Source organism: Hemibagrus wyckioides, linkage group LG08 (assembly GCF_019097595.1).
Source record: "Hemibagrus wyckioides isolate EC202008001 linkage group LG08, SWU_Hwy_1.0, whole genome shotgun sequence".
NCBI classification, from domain to species: Eukaryota; Metazoa; Chordata; class Actinopteri; order Siluriformes; family Bagridae; genus Hemibagrus; species Hemibagrus wyckioides.
The window spans coordinates 18,217,336-18,228,962 of record NC_080717.1 but is presented as its reverse complement, the minus strand read 5'-3'; the positions used below and the strand labels follow the sequence as shown (position 1 = coordinate 18,228,962).

Sequence of the window (11,627 nt, the reverse complement as noted above, 5' to 3'; positions counted from 1 at the left end):
GTAGAGTAACAGGTGAATTTTCCTGCTATTTCCTGGATAGCAGTGCCAAATACATTCCTGAAAGCATTCAGCACATCTAAGGTGTCAGCTGATGAAGCACCATAATCCGCTTTGGATCACAAGTATGGAACACTGTGAACAGAGTATTTCTTCTGCTCGGATTTGCTCGCTTCTTCACTGCAAATCAAGACTTCTAAAGCCTGCCTTCTAGCGTTAGCTCTCCACGGATTAAAAAGTATAGTTATGCCAGATTCTAATAACCTCTGTCAATTCGAACTGTGTAGGAATTGACAGAATATTTTATTTGTGTCACCATCGAAATAACTGAGAGTTACCAATCAGCTTAAAAAGGCCAACACATGCAGGCCAGCCTTGAATCCATCATACGGGGGACAGCAGTGTGTTAATCTGTGAAGTTGGATATATTTCTGCCAGAAAACAAATCATAAATCCATGTGTAAAATCTCTCTCTCTCTCTCTCTCTCTCTCTCTCTGTCTGTCTCTTTCTCTCTCTCTGCTGGTTAGAAGGCAGTGAAAACATCTCACATCTCACCTGGGTTGTAAATCTATGTGCCAGATATTTTCTTTGATTTCTATCTCCATCTCTTTTTCCATCCTGAAACACACACACACACACACACAAACACACACACATTTAGAAAGTGAGACTTCATTGGAGGGTGGTGGTAGCGGATAAGTGCATTTTAACATGTTTGTGGATTTGGGATCATTGTGCTTTAGTGAGTAATGGTAACACCCATTTCAATGAACAGCCTTACATTCAACCACAGAAGTGTGTGTGGCCCTGTTGAACCATTCACAGTTGAAATCATTCACTGGATTCATCAGCAGCTCTCATATTTCTGCATGTTCATACCACAACCCGTTGGGTTAGAATGTTCGAAAAATATAGTCAGCTCATCTCACATTTTGGCTTTCGCTTAGTCAAAGAAAATGACATTATGACGCCAATATAATAACATACATGTCTGAATAAAAAGAAAAAAAATCAAAGACTGGAGTTAAAAGGATAGTTGTATGTAGGGCATATGAGTTCTAACGTAAAGGACTACTCCAGTATTTTCAGCGTATATGTTGTATGTATATGTATTTTCAACTGCATATGCCACTTAATTATAATTACCTCAAAAATAGTTTTCCACTATAGGGAAAAAACAGAATGCCTATTTGCTTCAAATTCCTTTATATTAAAAGTCTAAGGACTGTTGACTTTTGGGGCAGTCAAAAATGTATGTGAAATACGGTCAGGTGCCTGATTACTTTTTAATTTAAAAATTATATTTATATAGCTACATTTATAGCAACGTCCCTTTTCCCTGTAGATACTACAACACTTTATAGGACAACAGATTGCTTCTTACTCATTAATACCAGTAAATTTCTTCAAAATTTGCATTTAAAAAGAAATTTTCACTACAGATACTGTATACTTTTCAAAGATTTAGCTGGGCTGAAAAAAACACCTTTAACTTGGAAGCATCACTTTTTACTGTCTACATTTTTCTTGCCTAGGGAATGGTTTTGTTTAGCAGGAATAAATGTAAAATGAATCACAAAAAATGCCCTGACTATACATATAAAAAGCCCAAGGTGCTAAACAGGTGCTGGAAGCCTGGAGGAAAAGAGATGAGGGAAGAAAGGGAAAGCAAAAAAAAAAAAAACGGTGAAGAAAGAAGAGAATGTTAAGAGGATATAACAGAGAGAAGAGCAAAAGAAAAAGAGAAAGGTTTTTTTATGGGGCTCACAGGATTGCCCTTTGACCTTTTTGCTCTCAGCAGGACGGTGTTGTAATAAATTGGTGGTCTTTAAGGCTCTGGACACCTCTTGGCATCCACTTCAAACGGCACGGCACAGATTTGGGTCTGTTAGCTGGACAGAGTCGCTTACAGGCCGATGTGTGTTTCACGGCTGCACATCTGCAGGGCAGCACCTTGGCCGAAAATGAGACTTTGTGTCTCTTGATGTTCTCGCCTGACATCTTTATTAACACTCTAAGCACCCATCCACGCACCTCTGTCATAATTCTGCCTTTCTCCCTTCAGTCTGTCTCACTCACTCTCTCCTTCAGAAACTCTAGCACGGTAAGGCCTTAATGCGAAACAGTTGTAAGATATTCCGTGCTGCTAAGTGGGAGCTTCTCGATATAGGTGTTGGCTCACTCGGGAGACAGCTACTGGGTTTGAATGTTATTGTTAACATCAACTTATTAGGTGTTAGAATTAAAAATATGTGTGACTTCCTCTCCCAAAAGGCTTTTTTTTATCATTTATCACATATTTCATACATAACATACAGCTCTGGAAAAAAATAAGAGACCACTGCAAAATAATCAGTTTCTTATGTTTTTTTCTTACAGATGCATGTATTGGTGAGATGAAGAGTTTTGTTTCATTTTTTGTGAACTGCTGACAATATTTCTCCTAAATTCAAAATATAACTATTGTTATTTAGAGTGTATATTTAAAGGAAATGACAACACATCAAAATAACCCAAGATCATGCAGAGCTTTAATAACTCAAATAAAACAAAATGCAAATAAATTGTAAACAAATTGTGTTAATGCTTTGGCTAAATAACATTAAGAAATCAGTATTTGGCGGAATAACCCCGATTTCCATGCGTTTTGGGGAACTTTTTACCCCTCTTTTTGCAAAAAAGCAAACAGCTCAGTTTTGCTTGATGGTTTGTGACCATCCATCTTCCTCTTGATGACATTCCAGAAATTTTCAATAGGGTTCAAATCTGGAGATTGGGCAGTGGTCTCTGTATTTTCCTTTTCTTATTTCTAAATTCTTTGTAATGTATTGAGTGTTCTAATAATAATCCATGAGTAATGCAAAGAACTTTGAAAAAGATATACTACAATTTACAAAATTTCTATTATTTATTATACTCTGGAGTTGCTTTTGATTAGGAGTGATGTTGCTCCCATGTGTCTCGACTGTGGAGATCCAGGTGAGCCATTGTCGGCCCCATTAATCCACAGCTTGTGCGCATTAGGGAGCTTTTACGTCACGCCTGGTTTGCCCAATTTTATCGGCTTGATCAGCACAAGTTTATCAGTTCACCTATGAGTGTCCTGTCTCGCTCAGCCCCAAGCTCAAAACCTGTCACAGACCCCATGTGTCAGAGCTGTAAAGAAAATGACTGTGCACCATCTCTCATGCCATGTCTAGGCGAGCGGCACAGTGACCTCCAGAGTCCACGCACAAACACACAGCTTACTGTGTAGGCCCAACAGGTGCAAAGCGAAGGTACATAAATTAAACAGCCAGTCCAATTGAACTGTGCTATGGCTGTGTTAATCTGCCAAGGGCTTTGAAGCCTGGACCAAGAATTATGAACACCATGGACTGGGAGAGCCATGCGTGCACACACACAGACAGACACACACACACACACACACACAAGAATGTATCCCACAAAGGCATACCACAATTAATTGTTGGCATTGTTGTAAAATCTCTGCTCTCAGTGATGACCAAATTCTGTGTGTGTGTGTGTGTGTGTGAGATTGTTGTCAAAATCCTATTGTTTAAAAATTGGTTTAAAAATAGCACTGAGAGAAGGGAAAGAAAGAGAGAGAAGGTGGGAGAAAGAGAAAAGTTGCTCATTGGCTCTTCACTAACATTAAACACATACACACACACTTCTCACACTTCTTTCTACTTACACATTCTGTCTGTCACCTCAGCACAACAGACCTGTCCATGAGCAGTGACACACACATAGGCACTCGCACCCACACACACTGTTGTGTGTTAGCTGTTGCCTGTCAGGCACATACAATAGAACAATAGTCAAAAAAAAGCAACAAAACAAAGCTACAGCCTGCAGCTTGTTGTTACAGCAATCACACTGAGAGAGAGAGAGAGAGAGAGAGAGAGAGAGAGACAGAGAGTAAACAGAGGGCATAAGGAGGCACATGAACAAAGTGGAACAGCTTGGAGTGTACAGTTAGGGTATGGAGGGAAGAACAATTATGACAAGGAGGACAGATAATTAGGACACAGAAAGGACACAATTTGGTGTTTGCATGAGGCATCGAAAATTCTAATTTCTACAATATGTTAAACAATTCAAAACTGCATTCAAATAGACCAACTGCCTCTGGATCAACTAAGTAACAAATGTCAGGTAGCAGATATAAGGTAGCTTTATTATGATAGCTTGTAGAAGAATCCATAAAGTGAGGCCAAAACTTGGTCAGAGAGCAGGAAAGGGACACGTGATGTACAAACAATACAAACTGGACAGGTGAAAAATGAGAAAAACAGAAACGAGAAGATCAGAAATGGAAAGACTGTGGTACCACAGAAGGCTTGGTAACAAATATTGTGAGAACACAGAGTTTATACTTCAGTAAAAGTGTCTTCAAGTGCTGTGGTTATGTGACTGAATGTGATTAGTAATCAGGTGAGTTAGAATGTGTGATGGGAGTTGGAGTCTATCGTAGCCATGTTTGTAGGCCATGTGGTGTTATGGGAGATAGTTAGATGCAGAATCCAGCATTAACATAGAAGACACAATTAACCCATGGAGAAGACACAGTTAAATCACAGAGAAGACAGTTAATTAGACGATAGGAAGCAGTTAAGTAACAGAGAAGACAATGCTCGGTAAAAGAGAAGTTAAATAACAGTGAAGACACCATAAGGACGTAGACAGTGTACATTACACTAGGGTATAGGGAGGACACTGCTGAAACTGAAGCAGAGACAATGTGATTAGCGTATAGCAGTGTGGCACAGTTACAGCAAGCTGAGGCACAACTAGAGACAATTTAGGGCACAGAACTGATGAGTTGAGTAAAAAAATTAAAGGAAAAATCTAACTGCATTGTTAATTATCTATTGATAACAGACAGTATACATACCTAAGACTTGCTGCTGCATAGAACTATTATTCACACAAGTAACTGCATGAATTTCAGCAATTGTAAAGACAAACCTGAGAAAATGAGGCAAAATGGTGAGTAGAATATTTGCACGGTTTCTCTCAAATCTGAATGTGATTTTTTTCCCCCTGTCTCACGCTCTCTTTTGTGTTCCTGTGTTTCAATGGCCATCTGACTGCTTTGATTCTTTTATTCTCTTCATCCTCTCTCTGGCGTTTTTTGGAGCACAGGACAGGGGAAATTGGTGTAATGGATTTAGGGCTGCCCATGCTTGCTGAGGCGCAGCCCCTTTGACTGCACTTGGCCATTAATCTTCCGCACTCTGTCGGAGCAAAATGCAGCACAATGGGCGAAGAGGGAGCGCAAATTGACTACCAATTACGCGGCTGTGAATGAACGGAGGGGGAGGAGGGGGTGCAGCATGGTTCAGCGCTGGCGCTTATTTGAACCCTCTGAGAGCAGTGGTGCGCCAAGGCCTGGAGAGAGAGAGAGAGAGAGAGAGAGAGAGAGAGAGAGAGAGAAATTTGCATGGGAGTAATGTAGCTGCAGGCATGAAAAAGATTTTTGTCTCACTCTTTTTTTTTGGCACAGGATGAAGCAATATGAAGCGTGTGGCTGTGTGGGTGTTGGTATGTGTGTGAGTGTATTTGTGTACTGAATCTTAGATGTATTGATTATTGTATGTTATTCGCTATTACACTGAAAATGAATTACATTGCAAGAAAACAATTAAAAATATGAAGTTCTTTAGACCTCTTAACCTTCACATTAAGGCCTGTAATGTTTAGTGTAAACCACACAAATGCATCATTTATTACAGGAGTATCATTTTAATAGAAAATGGCATGATTTATTTATTCATTCGTTAGTTAGTTTGTTTAAAATCTGATTTAGTTATTTGCTTATGTATAAATCCATCGTCGCTGTTACGGAATAATCACTGTGGTTTCTACTATATGATTTTCTTTTTGGTTTTCTTTTGGTAGATTTGGCCACATGCGAACCTTTACCACATGTTTTCTTTGAATCTAAAACATTTGGCTCTACAACACTTGTAATTATCCATTTAATCTCTTGTACTGTTCTGCCTGCGTTGTTCAGAACAGGTCTTTTGGTGTGGTTTGTTGATATTAGTAATACCAAACCACCTCCCTGTTAATAAGCTGTTAACACGCAGGCTGCTCGCTCGCGCTATAAACACAACAGACTGCACATAAGATCAGTCAGCACATTTAATGAAGTTTGACTATAAGGATATGCGAGGTCCAATAACATCTCCTAAGTTATTCACCATCCCTAATTCCAGCTCAAACGTTTGCAGCTAAAATAATACATTTCCCGTGCGTTTGTTACTGAATGGTGTCAGCGGGACATTCTGTGGGGATTTTTGAGGAGATTGTTATGAAAGAACCATGACTGGTATGAATGTAAGTATGTGGCATATTTAATGCATGCGAGTGAAGGAATGCATCAGCGAGCCTCGCAGTGTGAGATGTGGTTTATTAACCACCTAATTTCTGTTTCCTGGTCTCTGGAACAGAGAGGAGTGTGGAAGTAATGGTTTTGGAAAAGAGAGAGGAGAAATGAAAAGAAGCCTGTGACTATATGTGTGTTGAAATTTATCGCAAGTGTATGTGGTAAAGTTTGTTTGTTTTGAAGTTTACTCAAAGTGAACATATAACTTTCTGTCAATAATGGAAATTGCAACCAGCTCCTGCATACCTTACATTTCAGACCCGTGAAAGAAGCACTATTCTAGAAAATGCTAATGTAAGGCATTAAGCAGAAGCTGCAGTAATTCTAAAGTTTGTGCCTGAACAGTTTGAGGTAGAAATGGCAAAGTGTCTACATGATAAATAACCTGCTGTCTCATGAGTCCACCAAAATCATGAGCTGCAGAGCTCATTATGCACTGTGTAGTTATTATCAATTTAGAAATTTCGCACTTGACCAGTGCACTGACTAGTCGAGTACTTTTCTTTTATTAAAAAAGAAACACTATTGCATGCATCTGCACAAGCATACACACACAGACACACACACACACAAACACACACAGGTCTGCACCCACACACATACACACACACACAGGTCTGCACCCACACACATACACACACACAACACACACACACACACACACACAGACATGTGTACATATACACACATATGTACACACACACACACACATGCGCACACACACTCAAACAAACAGACACACACACACACACAAACAGACATGTACACATACACACGTCTGCACCAACACACACACAAACACACATCTGCACCTGAACACACACACAAACAGACACACACATACATAGGTGTACACGTGTACATATACACACACATATGTACGAACAAACACACAGACATGTGTACACACAGACACACATATATATAAACACACACACACAAACACGTGTACACACACGTCTACACATACGCACACATATTTACACACGCATACACACACAAACACATGTGTACACTTACACACACATATGTACACACACCAACACATATGTGTACACACACATATGTACACACACACACACAACATATGTGTACACATACACACATACACACACAAACACATATATACATATACACACACATGTACGCACACACAAACACACATATGTGTGTGTACACACATATACACACACACACACACAAACACACACATGTGTGTGTACACACACACACACACACACACACAAACACACATATGTGTGTGTACACACATACACACACATACACACACACATATGTGTACACACACACACACACACGCACACACACACATGTGTACACACACACACACACACATGGTGTGTGGTGGTGTGGTGTGGTGTGGTGGCTGGTTGAGTGAGAAATCCTGGGAGCTCAGAAGCACGTCGCCCCATTGGACAGGGTCATTCGGGGGTTACACTAATCCATTACACCACTCTGTTTGATATGGCACTGAAAAGAGAGTGAGACAAAAGACGACAGCAAAACAAATAAACAAACCCAGGAAGCCAATACACTTCACTTTTTTTCCTTCCCCTTCCTTTTATGTTCTCCTGCTTCTTGTAAACAAATGAAAGTACCAGACACACACACACACACACACACATGCCAGACTGATCTCCTATAAACAATGGTTAGAAAAAGGCATTTTAAAAATAACATATTATATAGAATACCATAGCATATACCATATATTATAGTATGGTTTGGGTTTTTTTATTTGCTTGTGTGTCTGTCTCTGTGTTTGTTTATTCCCTCACAGTGTTAATATGAGGTCAGTCATTGGTAAGCTTTTAGAGGAGAAATGTTTTGATTTTGAGGTACTTTTTTGTCAGTGATCAGATTTTGTTGCTTAAACTGTTTGGTGATATTGAGCTCTGTAGTAACATGAACTGGGCCACACTGCCACCTACAGAATCAAATCTCTCTCTCTCTCTCTCTCTCTCTCTCTCTCTCTCACACACACACACATACACACACACACACACACTTTGCATCTGTCAAATCCTACTTTTACTAAATATCTTACACTAGAATTTTTTGTCCTTAAGTTTTACATTCAAGAAGGTCATTTCACTGTCAGTATTTAATATGTCATTATCTGTTGTGATTTTGTGGCTGTGTGTATCTCTATCTGTGTGTGTGCGTATGTGTTTGTTAATAAAACACTTTCTTTTTTTTCTCGCTAAATGCTTCTCAATACACTGTACAAACATGTTAAACCTCATATCGGGAGAAAACCTATGAGCTTAAATGAAGACCTCCCCATTTGAGTGGATAAGCTCTGACAACTCGCACAATAACATTTACACGTTTAAACATTTAAAGGCTTCCTGAAGTGAGTTTATCCGGTCTAACAGCTGACACATGGCAGGAACTCTTTTTTAAAATAACAGACTTGCTGTTAACAATAACTTTCCTTAATCTCCTGCACTCTGTCTCTTGCTGCCATAAGCATGCACGCGCACAGGAACATGTGCACACACACACACACACACACACACACACACACTTAAACAATCTCTCTGTAGTACAGCTGAGGTAAGTGAACAAGAGTGCTCCGCCTTGCTACCCTTCCATACTTCCTGTGGCATTCCCCCGGCCCAGGAACATCAATCTCTCCCTAATTCCGTCAAGTTTGAAAGGGCCCTTATGTGAGGGTGGCCAGAGAGAGCTGGGGACACGCCAGCTCTTTTGTAGCTCAGCAAGAAGTGAGGGGAGTGAGTGTTATCCCCCATAATGCCCCCTGCCCGCACCTACGGCCTCGACAGCACAGCAGATGGCGACGGCACTAACGCAACAAAAGCTACCTAATAAGGGGAACAATGGAGGCCAGGCGCTGGGGAGGACACAACAACAGATTGGTGTGCTCAGCCTGTGACTGAGAGAAGGAGTGATAGGTAGAGAGAAAGAGAGAGTCTCCCCTCCTTTCCCACCTCCTTCTCTCTCTCTCGCCCTCCCTCTGGCATACGGCGAGGAGCTATGACTTTATTACCCCTCATTAACACAAATTAGGGCACTCGAGGCCTCCAGAATGGAGGTGACAAATTGAATTAAGCGTCTGAAAACAATCCCACCCCAGCTTTGGCCAGGCTGTGACCATATTGCGTTAACATTCATAGGGGTCTGTGACAAAAGCTGCACTGCTCTTAGAGGATTCTTTAGGAACGTCATGAATGGCAAATGCCACTGTTGCAAGAGTTCATCCGGGCCACACTGACTTCATGACTTAAGGTTTAGAAAGATTAAAAAAGGGAATTTATTTTCATGATTTCCATTGAAATGACAGAACGTTATTTTGTAAGAGCTTTTTTTTTATTATTAAGTAGAACTAGTCAAAAGTAATTTAAAAAAAATAAAAAAAATAAACGAACTAAGTAACTAAATAAATATTTTTTAAACATTCTTTACTTTCATAAATACGCATTAATCCTGTAAATTCGCATGTTTTCCAAGTAGGTTTGCTGTAGTTACATCTTAAGCTGTAAGATGAAAATCAATATTATTTAAAGATTAGTATTCATATGAAATTTCTATAAAAATACTAACACCAGTCAGAAACTGACCAACAGTTTTGCTAACCTACACATCATCATCATCATCATCATCATCATTATTATTATTATTATCATTATTATTATTATTAATATTATTATTATTGTTGTTGTTAGGGCATGCCTAACAATTCAAGTTTTATCTTGTGTGAAAGTGCAGTGGAGAACTAATTATGCAGTAATATATATTTAGTCATTTCATATATATCAGGAAATCCATGTATATTTGCACTTTCTAACTTAATATATTTTAAATTAGCAAGACAAAAATTCCTCATTTCCCAGCATTGCCTGATAAAAATTACTTTTTTATTCATGGTTTAAATAGAATATAAGAATGGAAATTCAACATTCTTTAATCCCAAATTAAGCAAAAAACACAAGATCATGAAAGTGATTATATGACATTGAAAACTATAAAACTATCCATAAAAAATCCTACTGTCTGTACCTGGAAAAAAGAAAAGAGTAATGTCTAAATATGCTTTTCATTCTAAATAATAACATATTTCCACTACTTTTCAACAGCAGTGTAAGGGATAAACATGAAAACAGCAGGTGGGTTTCAGTTCCTATATGTCTGAGTCATATACAGGGCAAAAATGACTGCAAAGATGACTTTCGCCATTCCCACTGACAAGTTAAATATGTCTACAAACTATTTAGATGTTCAGTCCCAGCAAGATGTCTTTGAGGTGGATCTTTGCTCTATAAAGTGAGGCCAAGTATCCAGATCTGGTTATAGTTCTGGTTTCTCTTATAGCTGCTCTCTGTTGTCTGTTGTGGAGGAGATCAATGACTGAAAGCATGTCAACTACTCTCTCTCTCTCTCTCTCTCTCTCTCTCTCTCTCTGCCTCTGCTCCATAGACGCTGCACTTTTCTAAAACATTCAAATGTCTGCATTCATCACCTGTAATCTTTTACTACTGTCTACTAAAGTGTGTGCACTTAAAGATATCTTTCTTAAATTACAGACTAAAGGATGTCCATATGGAAAAGAAATATCCTGAAACGCACTGTTAATTTATCCCTAAATAAAACCTGAATTTCTATAAATGTATGGGTTGTGTTATTTTTTTAAATTTAAATATTACTTCATTTAACATAAGAACATGTGTTAATAATAACTTGACATATAAATATAAAAATGATGACTAAAAATACATTTAAAAAATAATAAAACTAGATGGTTAAGTATTTGTTTAGAAAGGAATTATGTTAGAAATTAAAATGCAAATGCAAATAATGAAATAAATGCAAAGAATAAATATAAATATATTGCTAGTTAAACGGTAAAATTGTATCTCATTGTATTCATGCAATAAATTTATTGATGCACAATTCATTTAAGTAATTATCAGTATTAGATTTGTTTCCCTCCAGACTGATTCTTTATTTAGGAATATATTCCTTTTGGTCTGAGATCTTTGTCCAGAGTGTAGAGGGCTTTCTTTTTCTTTTTTTTCTTTTTCCTACAGTGTGAAGAAGAAACCAGTCCACACAATCCTCCTGAGAAACATTAATTTGACCTAGATTTGGAGCAGATACAGCAGCAGCTGACACAACATTTCTACCATCGAGCACTGGAAAACTGCAGAATGTCATCCTGAATAACTAAATGCATTTATTATTGGTTAT

General features: G+C 38.6%; 1 long non-coding RNA gene across 1 annotated transcript; it reads right to left on the bottom strand.

Annotated features, from left to right (window-relative positions):
• Positions 1-553: 553 nt before the first annotated feature.
• Positions 554-5,089, bottom strand: LOC131358315 (uncharacterized). Its single transcript, XR_009205369.1, has 3 exons — positions 4,973-5,089; positions 3,696-3,794; positions 554-616 (listed from the first exon to the last, which is right to left on the bottom strand). It is a non-coding gene; the product is annotated as an uncharacterized LOC131358315 (long non-coding RNA).
• Between the last annotated feature and the right edge of the window lie 6,538 nt (positions 5,090-11,627).